The following is a 21,601-nucleotide window of genomic DNA, read 5'->3' as shown; positions in this document are numbered from 1 at the left end:
CATGGGATTTTCCAGGCAACAGTACTGGAGTAGGGTGCCATTGCCTTCTCCCCTGCTATTCTTTAGCTGGATGTTATACAGCTACTAGCAGTCTGCTAATTAAATAAAGAAAAATGTCTCAAAACTCAGAGAATGGCACCAGGTGAGTCATCCCAGGCCATAAACCGCTGGACCTGAATCTTGAAGAAAGGCAGATTACCATACAATGTTTCATTAACATGGATTAGGAGAACAGAGTATAACATACTGTTTGTCAAGTTGGTTCTGAGCTTAAATCTAAGCCTTTAGGCCGAACCGACTTGAAGATAGTACATTAACATAGCTTAAGACAAACATTTCCATAAGAAAAATGCACTGGTTAGCTCAAGGTTTGAGAACAGTTAAGTTCAGGTGGAGCCAGGTGTCACGATGGCAACACAGAAATTTAAGAGAAACCGCTTTTTAAATTTGTATAGAGAAGAGGGGAAAATGGCACTAGTTTGTTTCCTCCTGCTGCTTAAGAGAGAGATAAAAAATGTCCGACACTTGCAGCCTATTTCCTCCGTTTGGAGACCCCTGGCCTTCCTGCTTGTTACCCTCTCATAGGGAGCGGGGACTTCTCTCTAGTTGTGGTGCGTGGACTTCTCATTGCAGTGGCTTCTCTTTTTGCAGAGCACAGGCTCAGTAGTGGCACACAGGCTTAGTTGCCCCGAGGCATGTGGAATCTTCCTGGACCCAGGGATTGAACCTGTGTCCCCTGCATTGGCAGGTGGATTCTTAACCACTGGATTAGCAGGAAGTCCCTTCTATTCCCTCTGGAACCTACTCTAAACAGGCTCTTACCTGCCACTCTATAAGAGCTGTTCAGTGTTATTCCAAGTCTCTAAACCAGTCCCTCCCCACTGTCTTTCACCTACCAGCTCAGCCTGACTCTTCTTGAGGATGAAAGTGAAAGTCGCTCAGTCGTGTCTGACTCTTTTTGACACCATGGACTATACAGTCCATGGAATTCTCCTGGCCAGAATACTGGAGGGGACAGCCATTCCCTTCTCCAGGGGATCTTCCCAACCCAGGGATTGAACCGGGGTCTCCTACATTGCAGGTGGATTCTTTAGCAGCTGAGCTACCAGGGAATTAACAAGACAAAATGCAAACTTCCTAGAAGGGCCTTCTAGGCCCAATTAAACTTCCAGAGCCAATAATGAAATAGTGATTACCTTATGTCAAGCACTTACCACATGCAAGGGACTGTTCCATGTCCTTTTTTAACTGTATGATTCCGTGTATTTTATTTTTTTAATGTGTTTCTTTTACTATTATTAATATTTGACTTTGTCAGGTTGTTTCCTGCCCTTTTGACATATTAACTCATTTATTCCTCACAACAGCCCTGGAAGGGAAATGTGTTAGCAATATCTCCACTTTATAGATGCTGCAACTGAAGCACAGAAAGGTTAAGGTGAAGGAGGAAACAGACAGAACAGGCTCCATCTTGAAAGAAGAACAGCATCTTGGGCTGGACGGTGGACTTTGAGCTATATGCCCAGTATATATGGAAACGACATACCAACTGGAAAGCCAGACCCCCCAGATGGAAGAGCCCCAGCTCATACCTAGACTCTCCTTCACCTAAAAGAATACCCTAATTGTCAGGAGAATGTAATCTCCTCGGTTCTGTGTGGTCTTAAAAATTTGAAGCGATGAACGTTAAATCTCTCCGCATGTCACAGCTCTCAGACAGACCGTGTTATAGCTCTTGGACAGATCAGTGTTACAGCTCTGTGTTACAGCTCAGTTTTATTTAGAAAATAACTGGAAAATACATCCTCAAGACATGAGGGCATGCTGACTCAAAGAGAGAGAGAACGAGTGTGCGCGGTGGGGAGAGAGAGACCCCCGGCCCTTTGGCTCCTCTTTTTATATGTTTTTACCTCCCCCATGGGCCTGCCCTATGTAAATTGGGCTAGCCAGGAGTGTTGTTTTTTCCACCTGAAGTCCTCACTCCGGTCTTCGGACGCCATTCTGGACTCCTTTTCCCTATTCTAACTACCTAACATTCTCCTCCTCAAGAGATGGGATGTTGGGAATTCTTTAGGAATAGGGGTGTCGAGGCCCTTCTGGCTACTTCCGGCTGAACTGGGATGGCAAGGGGTATTGGGCCTCCCCCTCTTGCTAGTCTCAGGCCTCAGAGTCCTTATAGCGGTGTCCATCTAAGGGTGACTAGTATTTTCCATGGTCAGCTGTAACTTTATATATCCTTGTGAACTGGCACTGCATGTTATAGCTTGTTGACCTGGGCAGAGACAAAACAGGTTAGACAATTGATAATACACGGAACAATCATAAGCAGCATCAATATGGCATAACAAGGACTAGTAGGGGCATTAACCAACTCCAAATTTCCATTGCCAGGATGGCTCAAGTCCTTCCTTGTTCAGGGATCAGAAGATCTATCGCCTGTCTGTTTTGGAGTACAACCCCTGCCAAGCTGTGTTGGCTCTTTAGAGCTATCCTGAGAAATCTTACCCCCAGAAACTAGATTTTGAGGGTGTTCATTAGAATGACACTCATTTGTAGTTCTGAATAGGTATCTGAGATCTCCCAGAGGCTCGCAGGTATATTGAATGTCCTCTTCTGTTTTCTTCCACGGCTTGACTCATAAGTAGTGAATCTAGGAGTCATGTCCTGGTACCTTGACCGCTGTGGGGATAGAAAATATTACAGGGTAGAGGCCCTTCCATGTGGGCTGGAGTTGAGCCTTTGTGGACCCATCCTTTCAGACTTTAATTAGGACTTGAGTCCCTGGAGCATATAGTGGTGACTCCTTAGAATCTTTTGGGTCCTGGTTCACACCCCACATGCATATATCCTGTTGGAATTGCCCAATGGCCATGGTATAAGACTGGAGGGTCTGAACCTCTGGATCTAGGAAGAGGTCATTGACATAAACAAAAGATCTCCCATATAGCATCTCATAATGACTAAGACCAACCTGTTCCTAATGGGCGATACCAGTGTGGGGGAGAGCTATTGGTAAAGCCTCCTTCCATTTCATGGATGTCTCCTGGGTTATCTTTTTTATCGCTGATTTTAAGAACTGGTTGGCTGTTTCTACTTTTCCTGAAGACTGAGGCCTCCAAGCACAATGGAAATAATAAGTTAATGCCCAATGCTTTAGAGACCCCTTAGGTGACCTTAGAAATGAATGATGTCCTGTTGTCACTTTGTAATGACCTGGGCAGACCAAATCTCGGAGTGATTTCATGGAGCAGCTTTTTTACCACCTGCTCAGCCCTCTCAGTCCGGGTGGGAAAGCCTTCAGTCCATCCTGTGAATGTATCTATCATGACTAATAGGTATTTATACCCTGGAGAAACTGGCATCTGGGTGAAGTCCATCTGCCAGTCCTCTCCTGGGTAGGCCCCATGTCTTTGAACAGGCTGGGCCAGCTGGGGTGTTCGAGCTCCTTGGGGGTTGTTTAATTGGCAATTGGGACAAGAGAAGACCACTTGCCTTATAGTCGTTTGGAGGCCTGTTCCTCTGAAGGACCTTTCTAATAATCTTTGGAGGGCCTTTTCCCCTAAATGAGTGGTGGCAAGTAAGGAGTTAACCAACTTCCAGTGGAGGTTCCCAGACAGAAAAAGGAGTCCCCCTTTTTGGAACCACCGTATGATCTTGAAAGCCCTCACTTTTAGCTTTAAGAGTCTCACCTTCAGTATATGAAAGAGTTTCTGGCAAATTAGTCTGTGGAACTAAGGTGGCCACCCCTATTAGGTCATTGTTCTGTAATGCTGCTCTCTTAGCTGCCTGATTGGCTGCTTGGTTCCCTCATGCCACTTCTGTGCTCCCTTTTTGGTGTCCTTTACAATGGGAGACTGAAACCTCAGTGGGCAGATGGACTGCCTCCAAGAGTCTAAGAATTTGATCATCATCTTTGATTGGGGACCCTCGGGTAGTACTTGACAGTGGCCCCTTTCTTTCCAAACAGCCGCATGTGCAGGTAGCACCAGAAAGGCAGACTTGGAGTCAGTGTAAATGGCTCCTCTTTTTCCTTTTCCCAGCTCTAAAGCTCAAGTCAGGGCTATGAGCTCAGCTAATTGGGCTGAAGTACCTGGTGGCAGAGGTTTAGCCTCTGTGGTCTCAAAACTGGAGACTACTGCATACCCGACTCTTCTTTTTCCATCCAAGACAAAGCTGCTTCCATCCGTGTACCCGATTTCCTCAGGATTGGTCAAAGGATCTTCTGACAATCCCCCTCGGGGTTTTGTCCAGTGGGCCAAGGTTTCTAGGCAAGAGTGAAAGGGGAGAGAGCCCTCGGGGGGAGGGGGGAGGGTGGCTGGGTTAAGAACCTCACAAGGGGATATACTGAGGCCTGGATTTTCCATCAGCACTGCTTGATATCTGAGGATTCTTTGATCAGACATCCATAATGACCCTTCCCATTTAGGAGTTGTTTCACTTCAGTTGTTTCACTTGGTGGCTGGTAAAAAATAGTTTGCCCCCAAACAAGAGTTTTAAAGCATCTTCTATCAGGATTGCAATAGCTGCAAGATTTCGAAGGCAGGGGGGCCAGCCTCGGGGGGTTGGGTAGAGCCTCTTGGATAAGTAAGCTACAGGCTGGGTCTCAAATCCCAACCTTTGAGTTAACACTCCTAAGGCTATTCCCTCTCTTTCGTGAACATAAAGTTGGGATGCTTTTTCTGGGTCTGGCAACCTCAAGGCAGGTGCCTGAGTTAAGCTTTGTTTTAGTGTAGCCTCTGCCTTCTTTTGAGGAATTCCCCACATCAGTGGGATTGAATCATCCTGTCCCTTTAAGCTGGGCATTTAGACCATAGTTGGGTATCCAGATTCTACAATACCCAGTTAGCCTCAGGAAAGCTCGCAATTGTTTTCGAGTCCTGGGGGAGGGCAACTGGAGGATTCCTTGTACCTGATCAGAGGACAGCCTCCTGGACCCGTATGTAATCTGAACTCTCAGGTAAGTGACCTTTGTCTTAACCATCTGTACCTTAGCAAGGGAGACTTTATATCTCCTCTCTGCCAAAAAGTTTAGAACCTGAATTGCATGTTGTTGGGCATTTTTCTCATCTGGAGAGCAGATTAGTTGGTCATCTACATATTGTAATATTTTCCTATTAGATCCCAGGTCCAGACCTAGGAGATCCCAGCTAAAAGCCTGTCCAAGCAGGTTGGGGCTATCTCTGAACCCCTGAGGTAATACTGTCCAAGTCATCTGTTGGTGTTTTTCTCCTGGGGCCTCCCACTCGAAGGCAAAAAGATATTGGGATTCTTTAACCAGTGGTATGCAAAAAAATGCATCTTTGAGATCCAAGACTGTAAACTGCTAGGCACTGGGTGGGATTTCTCCCAAGATTACATAGGGAGGGTACTGTGGGATGGAGGGGGACTACAGCTTCATTTATGATCCGGAGATCTTGAACCATGCGCCAGGTTCCGTCCTTCTTCTTTACTGAGAGGTAAAGAAGGGTGTTACAGGGCAAAGTGGTGGGTACCAATAGCCCACAAGCAAGAAATTTATTTATTAAAGGCTGTAGTCCCTCCCAAGCCTCTCTTCTGAGGGGGTATTGTTCCCGGTTGGGAAACAATAGGATCTCAGAGGACAATGATGACCAGTTCAGCTTGGTGGGCTCATCCAGGAATCCCCTGGTCCCACACCTGGGGGTTAATTTTGTCCTCCCATAGTTTTTGGTCCCTCTCTATTGGAGAAGGTGTAATGGGTTCTTCAGTAGTAACCAGGAGCTGTAGGGCTCTAGGGGCTGAAAAGCTTCCCATCACAAGGGTGGTCCCCAGTTTAGTGTGTATATCTCTTCCCAGTAAGGGAGTAGGGCACTCAGGGACCACCAGAAACTGATGGGAAAATATTTGTCCATCCCAGCAACAAAGAAGTGCTCGGGTGAATCTTTTAGTAGTTGTTTTTCCTGTAGCACCCAAAATGGTACAGGTTTGGGAGGAGAAGCCTCCGGAATAGGAAGTCAGGACAAAGTAGGTAACCCTGTGTCAACCAAGAAATCTCAGGCCTACCTGCCACATCCAGTTGCACCCTTGGCTCCAGCCCCGTGACGGTTATCTGTGACAGGCGGGCTGGCTGGAGCGGGCCGCTTCAGTACTCTTGAACCATCCTGAGGGAAGGCTTGGCGCTTGACCTTGAGGCTCTTGGGTCCCAAGAACAGAGTGCTGCCCAGTCTCCCAGTTGATGGCATTTGTAGCAAGCCATTATAGGAGACTTGTCCAGGTTTAGACACTCTTTGGCCCAATGTCCTGCCTGTCTACAGATTAAGCATTTGTCTCATGCCTTGTCCTTGAAGGACTCAGGGTTTGCCATAGGGTTTCTCTGGAGGGCGGCCAACATCTGGGCATGCCTTGTCTCTTTCCTTTCGTCCCTCTCCTGGGCCTTGGCCTCCTTCTCCTGTTCTCTGTTATAAAAGGTATTGGTGGCTGTCTTGACTATCTCATCTAAAGAGGAAGCAGGGTCCTGTTGCTGTAGCTGTTGTAGCTTTATTCTGATATCTGATGCACACTGGGACAGGAATTTGTCCTTTAAAATCACCTGTCCCTTATAAGAGTCTAAGTCCAGATTGGTAAACTTTTGGAAGGTCTCTTTTAGTCTTTCCAGAAAGGCAATGGGGTTTCATTGGGCTCCTGAGTTATTGCTGAGACTGGGCACAGTCCCATATGTAATAGGCTTCCTTCTAGTTCCATGGGTGAACTCCCTTAGGGAAGTCTTTCTGAAGCTTATCTTACCCAATACTGTTGTAACCTGAGAGCCAGGTGTCCCCGGGTCAGGGTACAGATCCCCAGGCAGGCTGAGGCGTGACAGCCTCCTGGAGATTGAATCCCTGGGCAGGTCAAGGCAGGTCGGCCTCCCAAGAATTGGGTCCCTGGGCAGATCAAGGCATGATGACCTCCTGGGACCCCTGGACTGGCGGATCCCCAAGCAGGTTGAGGCGTGACAACCTTTCGAGAACAAGATCCCTAGGCAGGTCAAGGCTGGTTGAGCTCCTGGAACCCCCAGACTGGAGTCAGGTGTCCCCAAGGTCTCCAGCATGACCAGTGCTGTGTAGGATTAAGGGGTTGTAATTTTAACTCATTACCAATTCGTTCACCACAGATGCGAATAGATATCATGATGTAAAGCAATCCAAGCCTGTGCCCTGAGACTGGGAAACAGTGAAACAGACATAAACCATATCCTCTTACTGCTCTGAGGGATTTAAGTCATTGACTTCTTCCCCTAGTCCTCCATTAGAACAGGTTAGGGCGTCTCCCCTGGTAAGCATCGTTGTCATAGACCCACTTTAGGTAATAACAGAAGTAATGACAAAAGAGTGGGTTATCTGGCCCTATTATGTGGAGAAGGCAATGGCAACCCACTCCAGTACTCTTGCCTGGAAAATCCCATGGACAGAGGAGCCTGGTAGGCTGCAGTCCATGGGGTCGCTAAGAGTCGGACACGACTGAGCGGCTTCACTTTCACTTTTCACTTCCATGCATTGGAGAAGGAAATGGCAACCCACTCCAGTGTTCTTGCCTAGAGAATCCCACGGATGAGAGAGCCTGGTGGGCTGCCATCTATGGGGTTGCACAGAGTCAGACACGACTAAAGCGACTTGGCAGCAGAAGCAGCAGCAGGGGCATTAAGGCGTTTTAATAATAGACTGGGTGGAGCAAGAGGGCAGGGTCCTGATTGTAGGAGTTAGTAATTGGCTTAAGAACAAATTTGTTAAGAGGCAACAGACCAGATGTTCCATAAAAGTGGAGTGGAGATTTGATCCGGGGGTATGTTTGTAACCTTAGGAGAAGGGTGGTAAGGGTCTGGGTCCAAACAGCCTGCAGGGCTAACTCCCAAAGTGGCAAACATTATCCCTGGAAGCCCAATTGCTTCTGAAGGGATGCCAACGGATGGACTTCTAGTAGGCATTGTGTGCCTGTCGCCTGCCCTAGCAGGTTCACTGAGAGATGCTGTTGTTGCACATGTTGTAGGAAACATGGAAGATGAAGGCCTGAATATCTAGAAGGGTTGGATATTATACAGTATTTCCCTCCCAAGGGCCAGCTATTTTCTGATTGTCCCTCCAGAAGATTGTAGAGGCAACATCATGGGCCAGGACAGGGCTCAGGAAAAGAGCATGAAACAGGAGGGAATGGGGCGGAGCACAACCTTTGGAAGAATGACATAGCACAAGGGCATAACATAAACCGATTAAAATCAACTGAGTCCAAGATGACAAGTCAAATTCAAGTAAACCTTAGTCCCCAATATGTAAGCTAAATGACACACCCAGAGGTGGCAGGGCAGCTCCACGTCACTGTCAAAAGACAGAGGAGTTGGTGGTTCCCCAGTGGTTGGGATGATCCTCCCACTCATTAGCATATGAATTCACCCCACTTGCAAAACCTACGCAGGCCCCATTCCATGGCCGGACCCCTCTGCAATAGCCCACACCCTGCAGCGTATGCTTCTCTCCGAATCCTAACAAATCCACCTCTTACCTATCGCTTTGTCTCTCACTGAATTTTTGCAATGAGACATCAGAGCCTGAGCTTCATTGGGTCCTGAAGCCAGGCATCCTGGGTTTTGGCCATGCTCGAGTCCCAAAAGAGAGAGCTGAAGGACAGGAGGAAAAAACAGTGGGAAAAACGTGCCAAGGAATCCCCTTCATAGCCTGCCAGAAAATCTGCTGAATACCTTACCTATGCTCACAATTTTCATTGGTCTGATCCTTGGCACAAAGAAGATTAAGGACAGAAGAAACCCCACCGGCTTGGGTAACAGCTACTGGGGCTCAGCAGATAGTGCCTTTGGGACATACTGAGGAGTAACCTCTCCTGCTGCTGCTGCTAAGTCGCTTCAGTCGTGTCCGACTCTGTGCAACCCCATAGATGGCAGCCCACCAGGCTCCCCTGTCACTGGGATTCTCCAGGCAAGAACATTGGAATGGGTTACCATTTCCTTCTCCAATGCATGAAAGTGAAAGTGAAGTCGCTCAGTCGTGTCCGACTCTTAGCGACCCCATGGACTGCAGCCTACCAGGCTCCTCTGTCCATGGGATTTTCCAGGCAAGAGTACTGGAGTGGGGTGCCACTGAGTCCCACAATTGCGCCCACTGCCACCTGCCTGTACACGGGGGGTTCGAGGAAACAAGAAATGACAAAGTGTAAAGGAATTATGATTTTGTTAGGCATATGTCCCTCCAGCCATAGGAGCGAGGACCTCCTACCTTAACTGGAAGCCTTCTGGAATCTGAAACTGAGTCACGTGAGCTTTCTGCTGAGTTCGTTTTTCACTGTCCCGGTTTCCAGCATGACGGGCCTCTTGTCACTTTGCGCTGGGTTTTCTTCACATTCCGATTCTACCGTTGGAGCTTTCACCAAGTTGGGCTCCTGCTGTGCTTGGCCTCCTGTTTGCAGGGGCCGCGCCAAGGTTGTTTCAGCCAGGTTAAATCCAAGTCACTGCACCATAGATGTCAGGGGAGTGTGATCTCCTCGGTTCTGTCTCATCTCAACAAAAATTTGAAGTGACGGACATTAAAGCCCTTGGCGTGCCACAGCTCTCAGACAGACCATGTTATAGATCTGAGGTCTCGAATAACTGTGTTATAGCTCTTGGACAGATCAGTATTACAGGTCTGTATTACAGCTGAGTTTTGTTTAGAAAATAACAGGAAAATACGTCCTCGAGGCGTGAGGGCATGCCTACCCAAAGACGCAAAGAGAAAAGAGAGAGAAAGAGTGCAGGTGTTGCAGGGGGGAGAGAGACTCCTGGCCCTTTGGCTCCTCTTTTGATATGTTTTTTCCTCCCCCTGGGCCCACCCTATGTAAATTGGGCTAGCCAGGAATGTTGTTTGTTCTACCTGAGGTCCTCACTCCGGGTCTTCGGACCTTCCTTTGTTCTATTTTCACAGGCTTTTCCCTTCTTTGTCTTTTAGCCACTGCCATTCTGGACTCCTTTTCCGTATTCTAACTACCTAACACTAATTATCTGTGTAATCGAATAGAACCATAAATTCTATTATGCTTATTGGGGTACGAACACAGGCCTATTGATAATTGTCCACTGTTATCTACCTGGGCGGAGAAGGCAATGGCACCCCACTCCAGTACTCTTGCCTGGAAAATCCCATGGATGGAGGAGCCTGGTAGGCTGCAGTCCATGGGGTCGCTAAGAGTCGGACACGACTGAACGACTTCACTTTCACTTTTTCACTTTCATGCATTAGAGAAGGAAATGGCAACCCACTCCAGTGTTCTTGCCTGGAGAATCCCAGCGGCAGGAGAGCCTGGTGGGATGACATCTATGGGGTCACACAGAGTCGGACACGTCTGAAGTGACTTAGCAGCAGCAGCATCTACCTAGGCTTAAGGTATACGAATCACGGGATTAAGGCATACGAATCACGGGTTAACATTGGTTGTATCTTTCTTTTCTTTTGTTCAGACTAGTTTCAGAAAATTTAGGAAGGTGGGTTTGAGCATGTACACTTAAGGGTATATATGCTATGCTATGCTATGCTAAGTCACTTCAGTCGTGTCCGACTCTGTGTGACCCCATAGACAGCAGCCCACCAGGTTCCCCCGTCCCTGGGATTCTCCAGGCAAGAAAACTGGAGTGGGTTGCCATTTCCTTCTCCAATACATGGAAGTGAAAAGTGAAAGTGAAGTCACTCAGTCATGTCCGACTCTCAGCGACCCCATGGACTGCAGTCTACCAGGCTCCTCCATCCATGGAATTTTCCAGGCAAGAGTACTGGAGTGGGGTGCCATTGCCCTCTCCGAAGGGTATATAAGGTTTTCTCAAAAACTGGTGGGGTGCTTGGCTAAGACGAGACTCTGCCTTGGGCCTGCTGGTGTAATAAACTGTACTCCACTATCTGCATTGTCCTTCTGAGTGAGTTTGTTTACCAGAACGCGTGGCTACAACATTTGGTGCATTGTCCAGGAAACTCCTCACTTTGAGGAGACAAGTGCCATTTGGGACTACTCTGAGACCTTGAGGCTTGAATCTTCTAGAGGGGGGAAGGTGCCTCTCCCTTCTGGAAGGATTCTGCTTCTCAACACCCGGACCTTTCACATTAGCAGGTAGTGAACGGCAGCAGGGGAACTGAGCGCTCAGGTGAGGAGGAACCCACCAGGCAGGGTGGAAGAGGGGGCCTGATCACCCCCCTGGGAGGGACGAGAAGGGGCACAGACCCACAGGAGCCTGGAATAGGCAGGCAGCAGCGATTGCTTGGTACACAGGTTGACGAGCATATTAGGGCTTAGGAAGGAAATTTGTGAATGTCATTTAGGAGGTGGTGTCCACACCGTCTTGGGGAAAATTATTATCAAGAAATTGCCAGGGGATTGTTAGGAGAAGAAACTTGGTCTTTGTGTGCTCATATTCTGCCCTCGCTAAGGTGTCCCATTTGTTGTGAAATTCTTGACCCCCTCGGAATTGTCAAGCTAGAAGGAGGGGGATACATAAATGAGTATGAATTGGCTTTTCTCAGGAAAAGCCAAAACAGCCTGGGACATGGGCTATTTAACCCATCTGTGTTTTCATCTGCACCCGATCAAGCCCACCAAGCCAGAACAGACTTTAAAAGCTAAGGGAGAAACAGTCTTGGACTACGTGGTGTTCTGGTTTGGACATGTTGACCAGCAGGTGAAGACACACTGATCCCCTTTCTCCCTCTGGCGTCTAGCAGGTAAGGCTCTTCTCACCCCAATTAGGAAGGAGGCAGAATGGCAAATTTAAGTGTTTCAATGAGTGGAAATATCAGAAGTACATAGGGTACCAAGAACTTCAGAACGAAAAGGAAAAGTAGAAGAAGGTCCAAGAAGGTAAGCAAGATGGGGGGAAGTGAATCTAAGGCAACTGTGCTGGAGTGCATGATTAAAAATTTAAAGAAGGGATTTGGAGGAGACTATGGGGTGAAGATGACGCCTAACCGCCTCCATGTACTCTGTGAGGTCGAATGGCCCCCTATTGGAGTAGGATGGCCACCAGAGGACATCATGAACTTAAAAATAGTGGAAGCAGTCTATACAGTAGTCACAGGAAAGCCAGGACACCCGGATCAATACCCATATATTGCCTCATGGCTAGGGTTAGCTCAAGACCCTTCTACTTGGACAAGGTTCTGTATCTAGAAGGGAAAGGGGAAAATATTAATGGCACAAAAATTGACTGATGATAAAAAAAAAAAAGAAATTCTACAGGATTTGGATGGGGATGACCTGCCCCCTCCTCCGTACTGGATGATGACATGCCCACCACCCAGTGCTCCACCAGGAACAGAGGCCACCTTAATGCCCGAACCAGGGCCAGGTGAAGTTCCTGCACCAGCCGCTGCTCCTCTGTCAACTCTCCTGGAGATAGTAGAGCCGCCATTTTAGCAGGCTCCGGTCCCAGCGATGGTGACCTCCGGCCAACGCCCCCAGGATTCCACCTCAGCCAGACCTCCTAGACTGTATCCACCTCTCCCGGTGAGTACTAATGGGAAGGGGGAAGAAAACACAGGAATTAGACAGAGGTTGCACTCCGCCAGGGAACAGAGGGAAAGAACCCCACTACAGATGCCCCTCAGAGAGCTACAACAGCCTCTGGTTCAGGACGCATGTGGGCACTACCATCTGCCCCCATAGCCTATTATTACCGGCCATTTTCCTCTATGGATATATTAAACTGACAGAGACACACTCCATCGTACTCGGAGGAGCCACAAGCCATGATTAGGCTAATGGAGACTATTTTTCGAACCCACCTGTCATCCTACATGGGATGACATAATCCAACTACTAGTCTCCCTTTTCAGTACTGAGGAAAGACACAGGATCCTAACTGAGGCCAGAAAATGGTTAAGAGAAATGGCACCGTAAGCATCCCAGAGGGTACTGCAAACCTGCAGTGGTGGGCAGAACTAGCCACCCCCGATAAGAGGGAGGCCCAACTGGGACTGTAACACAGAAGAAGGGAGGGGCCACCCGGAGAGATATTGGGTGGCTATTTTCCAAGGTCTCATGAGGGGGGCCTGAAAACCTATGAGTATGGCAAAACCCTCCAAAGTGATTCAAAGGGAAAGTCAATCACCCTCTGAGTTCTACGAAAGACTGTGCAAAGCCTATATACTTTATAAGCCAATAGATCCAGAGGCTGCTGGGTCTCAGATGGTGATAAATGCAGCCTTTGTGTCTCAAGCCTACCCCGAAAATGTCAGATGGGGGGATACCAAGTGACTCATGAATTTTTATACATCCCTGAATGCCCAGTACCTTTGTTGGGAAGAGACTTGCTGTCTAAATTGGGGGCACAAGTGACCTTTCCCCTCACGAAAGACCCACTCTTCAAGTGGGCTCAACCACCTATTTACTCTTCCTCTCAGTAACCCCTCAAGATAAATGGAGGTTGCACAATATCCCGGAAGGGAAACCGAATGGGCTAAACAGTAGAGAAGGAGAGTTAACTCAACAATTCCCTGAGTCTGAGTGGAAGATAACACCCCCAGACTTGCAAAACAAGTCCCACTGGTAATAGAACTCAAACCCAGTACAATTATGTCAGCACCCGCCTTGGGCCTGCCAGACCTTGCGAAGCTGTTTACTCTTCACGTGACTGAAAAGGACAAGGTGGCTATGAGAGTGTTGTCCCAGACTATGGGGACATGGGACAGACCCGTGGCTTATCTCCTGAAACGGCTGGACAACGTTGCCACTGGGTGGCTGGGATGCTTACAGGCAGTTGCTGCAGTTGCCTTACTGGTCCGGGAGGCAACCAAGCTGACTCTGGGCCAAGATTTGATCGCAAAAGTCCTGCATGAGGTCAACACTCTCCTTCAGGGGGACCCCCATAAATGGCTGTTGACATCCCGGATTATTCAATACCAGGGACTGTTATGTGAAAACCTCCATGTTACTATTGAGCCTCATCAGGCCCTGAATCCAGCCACTCTCCTTCCTGTGGGAGAAGGTGGACCCTCACATGATTGCAAGGAAATATGCCAGCAGACCTGACTTGAGAGACCAGCTAATCCCAGACCCAGATTTGATCCTGTATACCAATGGCACCAGCCTGGTGAAACAAGGACAACAATTGTTGGGATATGCAGTAGTCATGGAAGAAACCGTCGTTGAGGCTAGCTCTCTGCCATCACACTGGTCTGCTCAATGGGCTGAACTAGATGCTCTAATCCAGACCCTCAGCTGTCAAAAGGTAAGAAGACAAACATTTACACAGACTCCAGGTACGCTTTTGCCACACTACATGTACACTGGGATCTGTAGGAGGAGAGAGGCCTTTTGACAGCTAGTGAAAAGATATTAAAAATAAGGAAGAAATTCTGACCCTATTAGATGCTGTCTGGGAACCAGAAAGGATTGCAGTCATACACTGCCAAGGACATCAATAAGAGGATACCCCTCGGGCTCAGGGAAACAGACTGGCAGATAAGACCACTAAACAAGCAGCTGAGGGCTTGGGGGTGACAAGTGAAGCCCCTATTAAAGCTCTCCTATTGGCGGAGCTGCCTGAGCTAACGCTGGACTCTCCAAAATACACTGAAGCCCAAAACCAACTAGCCAAAGCAGAAGGGGCCATCAAGACTGAAAAGGGATGGTGGAAATTGCCAAGTGGCAAATTATTGGTACCGGAGGATCTGGCACCCACTCTGGTAAGCCAAACACACCAAGCGACCCACCTAGGCCATAATAAACTGGAAAAGCTAATTCAAAAATATTTCTTGGTTCCCCGCCTCTCTTCCCTATGTAGGACAGAATCTCAGAACTGCATTGCCTGCTCACAGGTCAATGCTGCCTGTCGGCACAGACAAAAACCTCCAGGAATTCAGCTAAAAGGCACGCTGCCCTTTGAACACCTGAAAGTGGACTTCACTGAAATGAAACTTCACAGACCCTACCATTACCTGCTGGTCACAGTATGTACGTTCTCGGGATGGGTAGAAGCTTTTCATACCCGGACTGAAAGAACCTCAGAGGTAGCCCGGTGCCTGCTTAGGGAGATAGTTCCTAGATTTGGATTTCCTACCAGCATCATATCGGACAATGGCCCGGCTTTTGTAGCTGATTTAGTACAACAAGGAAGCAAAACTTTTAGTGGAAATTACATACAGCATATAGGCCCCAGAGTTCTGGGATGGTGGAAGGAACCAACCAGACTCTTAAAGAGACACTCTCCAAGTGGATCATAGAGACTGACTGCTCCTGGATGGACTTGTTTCCGATGGCTCTGCTCAGACTCAGGATGACCCCACGGTCCCTTGGCTATTCTCTGTATAAAACTGTGTATGGGAGGCCCCTTGCATAATAAAACAAGGTCAACAAATTTGCCTCAGGTAAGGGGGAGATTTTTGGGCTCCATAATCACTGCAGATGGTGACTGCAGCCATGAAATTAAAAGACACTTACTCTTTGGAAGGAAAGTTATGACCAACCTAGATAGCATATTCAAAAGCAGAGACATTACTTTGCCAACAAAGGTCCATCTAGTCAAGGCTATGGTTTTTCCTGTGGTCATGTATGGATATGAGAGTTGGACTGTGAAGAAGTCTGAGCGCCAAAGAATTGATGCTTTTGAATTGTGGTGTTGGAGAAGACTCTTGAGAGTCCCTTGGACTGCAAGGAGATCCAACCAGTCCATTCTGAAGGAGATCAGCCCTGGGATTTCCTTGGAGGGAATGATGCTGAAGCTGAAACTCCAGTACTTTGGCCACCTCATGCAAAGAGTTGACTCATTGGAAAAGACTCTGATGCTGGGAGGGATTGGGGGGCAGGAGGAGAAGGGGACGACAGAGGATGAGATGGCTGGATGGCATCACTGACTCGATGGACATGAGTCTGGGTGAACTCTGGGAGTTGGTGATGGACAGGGAGGCCTGGCATGCTGCGATTCATGGGGTCGCAAAGAGTCAGACACGACTGAGTGACTGAACTGAACTGAAGGGGAGATGAGATTTCACAGCAGGTGGAGCAACTGGGTAAGGTAACAAATCAGGTAGCTAAGTTTGTACAAGAAAAGGTGCTGTTCCCCCTTGGGGAACAGATTCACGAATTTGTGCCCTGGGATCAGGTGTGGGTCAAGGACTGGAAACACGACTCCTTGGCCCACGTTAGGAGGGTCCATATACTGTTGTTGTAACCACCCCTACTGCAGTTAAAGTTGCACGTGTCACTCCCTTGGATCCACCACTTGAGGATGAAGAGAACATACCACGCAGACCCAGAAAACACTGAGTGGACTGCGCAGAGGGACCCCACTGACCCTCGAGATACTAAGATCATCCTTAAGAAGAAGAAGGAAAAGAAGATTCCGGACAAGCCCCTTCAGGATGAAGCCACATAATCAACTCCTGCCGCTTGGCCTCATCAACGTGATTTTGAGTTTAACTTCCATTTCAACTCAGGACAATGTTTTCATCTCATAGGCACATTCCTACACGGACTTCCACAACACCTCCAACTGCTGGGTATGTGGGGCTATGCCTCTGTCTGTGATGGATGGACTCCTTGGTGGGTGTCACCACTCCACCAAGGAGATTTTAAACCACTCTGCTCTTTTCTGGGACAACAAAAAGAGACTTTCCTTTCTCTTGTCAATCATAATCTCTCCCTGCTCTCTTGATGCAAGCCAGATCTACAGTCAATAGATTCGGGTCATAGGGCTACATTTGATATAAACACCAGTTTCATAGAAGTAACAAAAGCCTATCCTTTATATTTAAAGAACAAAAAGGAGAAAAGCTCCCTGACCACCAAGGGAGGACAGGCCTCTAGGTATGTTGAACAATTCTACCGAGTCTGGGATGAATATTTCTGGATGACCCCAGAAAAGGGTCAATTAATTACTCCTGCCACTATATGCTGGGAACAAAAAGAACAAAGGATAGGGTTTGGGGACCGTCCATTATACCCAAAAGAACTAAAATACATGGGGCATCTATCCCCCAATGTAAATGAACATTCGAGGTCACATACCACCCCAACCAGTCCATCCATTGGCCAGGCTCTGATTGGCAATATAACCCTGGAATCCACTGGGTGGCACCCAATGGAACCCAATGGCTTTGTGGACCTAACCTTTGTCCTTGGTTATCAATCGACTAGGTAGGCCGCTGCACACTGGGATTCGCTTTTGCCCATGGCAGCATAAAGCCTAACCTACAACAAACCCAGTAAATCTACCTTGTTTATGTGCTAGGTGGACAAGGTCTGTGTTTCAGTGGTATGAGTATATTGCTGCCTTATTCATACCTTCTCTGGGGACAACACAGATTACGATTAAAGTAGAAGCCTTGACTAATTTCACAAAACAGGCCCTCCTAGATGGTGCTAAAGCCATCAAAGTCTTAAATGAAGAACAAATCCAAGCAAGAAAAGTGGTAATTCAAAGTAGAATGGCTTTGGACATGCTCACAGCTGCTCAAGGAGGAACCTGTGCTGTAATTAATGTTGAATGTTACGTATATATTCCTGGTTTATCTGGCAATGTATCAGCTGCTTTAGATGACATGAAAAACCAGGTAAAAGCAATGTCAAATGAAAACATTCCTTTCTGGACTTCAGTCCTATCTTGGGTGAAGGGTGATTGGTGGAAAACTTACTATGTTTACCATTGTTATAGTTGCCTTGATAGTTCTGCTTTGTGGACCCTGCATTTTACAATGTATTATGAACTTTGTAACCCAAAGGTTGGTGTCGTTCTCCCAAATTAGCGGCCAGAGAGCTAGGGTGCAATATATCCCTATGAGTGATGCTCATACTATGAGATAAGAGCATCAAGGCAGGGAATGAAGGAGGAAACAGACAGAACAGGCTCCATCTTGAAAGCAGGACTCCATCTTGGGCTGGACTGTAGACTTTGAGCTATATGCCCAGTATCTATGGAAACGACGTACCAACTGGAAAACCAGACCCCCCCGGGTGGAAGAGCCCCAGGGCTCATACCTAGACTCTCCATCACCTAAAAGAATACCCTAATTATCTGTGTAACTGAATAGAATCATAAATTCTATTATGCTTATTGGGGTATGACCACAGGCCTATTGATAATTGTCCACTGTTAACTACCTAGGCTTAAGGCATACGAATCAGGGTTAACTTTGATTATATCTTTCTTTTCCTTTGTTCAGACTAGTTTCAGAGAATTTGGGAAGGTGGGTTCGAGCACGTACACTTAGGGTATATAAGGTTTTCACCAAAACTGGTCGGGGCCCTTGGCTAAGAGGAGACTCTGCCTTGGGCCTGCCGGTGTAATAAACTGCACTCCACCATCTGCATTGTCCTTCTGAGTGAGTTTGTTTCCCGGAACACCTGGCTACAACAAAGGAACTTACCCAAGATTGCATAGCTTGTAAGTGATAGAGGCAGAACGTCGCAGCACTGCCTGCAACTCCAGACTGGGAGCACCTCAAAAATGGGCACTGTGCTTCAACCATATGGCTCCTTCATGCCTATCACAAGGTGTAGTGTTAGGGGCCCACCCAGATCCCCCTGTGCTTATGTTGAATTTTATCCTAAGTGAGTTGCAAAACCAGAAAGGAATTTTTTTTTTTTTTTTTGCCTCACCACATGGCATGCGGTGGTTAAAGATCCACCTGCCAATGCAGAGGACACAGGTTAGCCCTGGTCCCAGGAAATCTCACATGCCAAGGGGCAACTAAGCCCGTGTGCCCCAACTACTGAGCCTGTACTCTAGAGCCCACTCACTGCAACTCCTAAAGCCCCAGACACTCTAGAGCCCGTGGTCTGCAGCAAGAGAAGCCACTGCAATGAGAAGGCCTGCTCGCTGCAACTAGAGAGAAGCCTGCACACAGCAAAGAAGACTCAGAACAGCCAAAAGCAAATAAACAAACTTATCTTTTAAAAAAAAAGAAAAAAGAATAAGAAGGAACCCAAGTCATCAGGCTGCTTCTAAACTGTGATGCAAGGCCCCAGTCCTTGCTCCCATCTACTTGAACCAAAGACAGAGCCACCTGGGCTGGCAGTTATCCTCACCAAGGGCAAGCATAGCTGTGAGTCATGCATAGCAGACTGTGTTTGTTGAGTCTGTAGCTCTCTGGGAGGTGGTTAGGGAAAGCCAGGCTATTTGTTACAGTTGGTGCTTCTTCCCACTATCATTAAAGAGAGAGGTGGACTTTCCCAGTGGCTAAGACGGTAAAGTCCAACCTTAAGGAGATCAGTCCTGAGTGTTGATTGGAAAGACTGATGTTGAAGTTGCAACTCCAATACTTTGGCCACCTGATGAGAAGAACTGACTCATTTGAAAAGACCCTGATGTTGGGAAAGATTGAAGGCAGGGGTGAAGGGGACGACAGAGGATGAGGTGGTTGGATGGCATCACTGACTCAATGGACATGAGTTTGAGTAAACCCCGGGAGTTAGTGATGGGCAGGGAGTCCTGGCGTGCTGCAGTCCATGGGGTTGCAAAGAGTCAGACACGACTAAGTGACTGAACTGAACTGAAGATGGTAAAGCATCCACCGGCAATGCAGGAGATGAAGGTTTGATCCCTGGGTTGGAACGATTCCCTGGAGGAGGAAATGACAAGCCACTCCAGTATTCTTGCCTGCAGAATCTCATGGACAGAGGAACCTAGCGGGCTACAGTCCATGGGGTTGCACAGTCAGACACAACTGAGCAACTGAGCATTCATGCATGTTCTGAGGCATGCAGAGGTAGAAGGGGCTCTAATAATGTGAAGGTATTCTCTCTCCATGCAGACTACAGTTTAAATTGGCTGATTCTGGTGACTCGGGGGCTCACAGAGAAGCAGCGATACAAAGGGCCCTGAGGAGGCAGTTATAGCAAGAAATGGACCATTTGTCCACATCCTTGAGAGAATGCCAAGGTCTAACTGATCTCAGGTGACCTCAAGCCAGCAGCAGCTTGAAGCAGGGTTTCAGTTCTCAGCCACAGATTAAGTTTGGGCTGCAACAGTGAGAGCACTGAATCTCAGCCACTAGACCAGTGGTCAGTGACACAGGCCCTGGCCCTTCAACTCTGCACAAAAGACAAAAAGACTTTCTGTCTTCCCACAAAGACAGAAAGTAGTGAAACAAGTGAAGTGCTTATTAGGAAGAAAAAGAATACAGTACGTGTGAGTAGACACATTGGCAGACTCAGAAAGACAATTGAGGGGTTTGAATCACTTTTATGAGGCATTTCTTTCACTGATTTGCCTGGATCTGAGTCCGTATTTGATGTATCTCAGGCCCTCACATGTTCACACAAGCATTTCCTAGCCAAGATAAACTCCAGCAAAGAGGCCTACGGGTAGACTTTTGACCACCAAGGAGTTTTCTAGTCAAGAAGTTCTCCTTGACTTCAAGAGTGAGAAATATGTGGTCTTGGGACATCTCTGGTGGTCCAGTAGCTAAGACTCTGTGCTCCCAATACAGGGTGCCCAGGTTTGATTCCTAGTCAGGGGATGATTCCTAGATCCCACATGCCACAGTGAAGACAGAGGAAGGTCCCACATGCCACAACTAAGCCCTAGTGTGGCCAAAAAAAGAAATAAATTGTTGGGTTTTTTTAAGGAAAAAACTTTTGGTCTTTTATCTGGGCAGGGCCCAGCCTCCTCTCCCAGTGGTCCTACTATTGATATTTCAGAGTTTCTGTTCACAGGGAATGAACTCAAGCCACTTACTCTGGGTTACCCCATCAGCCTCATGCCTCACAGCTAAGCACAGAAGCCAGGATATAAATGAGGGCAGCATTTGGGTTTAAGAACTACAGCAGATAGGTGAACCTCGAGGACATGATGCTCAGTGAAATAACTGTCACAGAAATGCAAATATTACTGCATCATTCCAGTTCTATGAGCAATTTAGAGTAGTCAGATCCATAAAGAAAAGATGGTAGAATGTTGGTTGCCAAGAGCTGGGGCAGGGGGCCAAGGAGGAATGAGGTGTTAGTGTTTCATGGAGACAGAATTTCAGTTTTATGACATGAGGATCTCTGGAGATGGATGGTGGGGATGGTGGCAAGACATTCTAAACGGATTTAATACCACTGAGCTACCCAGGTGGCACTAGTGGTAAAGAACCCACCTGCCAACACAGGAGATGTAAGAGATATAGGTTTAATCCCTGGGCTGGGAAGATCCTCTGAAGGAGGATATGGCAACCCACTCCAGTATTCTTGCCTGGAGAATCCTTTGGACAGAGAAGCCTGGCAGACTACAGTCCATAAGGTTGCAAAGAGTTGAACACAACTGAAGCGACTTAGCACATACCATACATTTAAAAGTAGTTAAGATGGGGACTTCCCTGGTGGTCCAGTGGCTAAGACTCTGCGCTCCCAATGCAGAGAGGGCCCAGGTTCAATCCCTGGTCAGGGAACTAGATCCCACATATGTGTGTGCAGGCATGCTCAGTTGTGTTCAACTCTTTTCGACCCCATGGATTGTAGCCTGCCAGTCTCCTCTGTCCATGGAATTTTTCAGGCAGGAATACAAGAGTAGGTTGCCATTTCATACTCCAGGGGATCTTCCCTACTCAGAGATCAAATTAGTGTCTCCTGCATTGGCAGGTAGATTCTTTACCAGCTACACCACCTAGGAAGTTCCCACCTGCTGCAGTTAAAAAAGATCGTGCATGCTGCAACTAAAGAT

The 21,601-nt window shown here is 47.6% G+C and overlaps 1 long non-coding RNA gene and 1 other non-coding gene across 2 annotated transcripts; one reads left to right on the top strand and one right to left on the bottom strand.

Moving 5' to 3' along the window:
• Window positions 1-1,484: 1,484 nt before the first annotated feature.
• LOC129641952 (uncharacterized) lies at window positions 1,485-9,630 on the bottom strand. The gene is made up of 3 exons (XR_008709506.1): window positions 9,219-9,630; window positions 4,091-4,264; window positions 1,485-2,272 (listed from the first exon to the last, which is right to left on the bottom strand). It is a non-coding gene; the product is annotated as an uncharacterized LOC129641952 (long non-coding RNA).
• Window positions 9,631-21,254: 11,624 nt separating this feature from the next.
• Window positions 21,255-21,329, top strand: TRNAG-CCC (transfer RNA glycine (anticodon CCC)). The gene has a single exon. It is a non-coding gene; the product is annotated as a tRNA-Gly (tRNA).
• Window positions 21,330-21,601: the final 272 nt, after the last annotated feature.

Source organism: Bubalus kerabau, chromosome 1 (assembly GCF_029407905.1).
Source record: "Bubalus kerabau isolate K-KA32 ecotype Philippines breed swamp buffalo chromosome 1, PCC_UOA_SB_1v2, whole genome shotgun sequence".
NCBI lineage: Eukaryota > Metazoa > Chordata > Mammalia > Artiodactyla > Bovidae > Bubalus > Bubalus kerabau.
The sequence above is the reverse complement of the archived record's forward strand: the minus strand, read 5'-3'. Positions and strand labels throughout refer to the sequence as shown.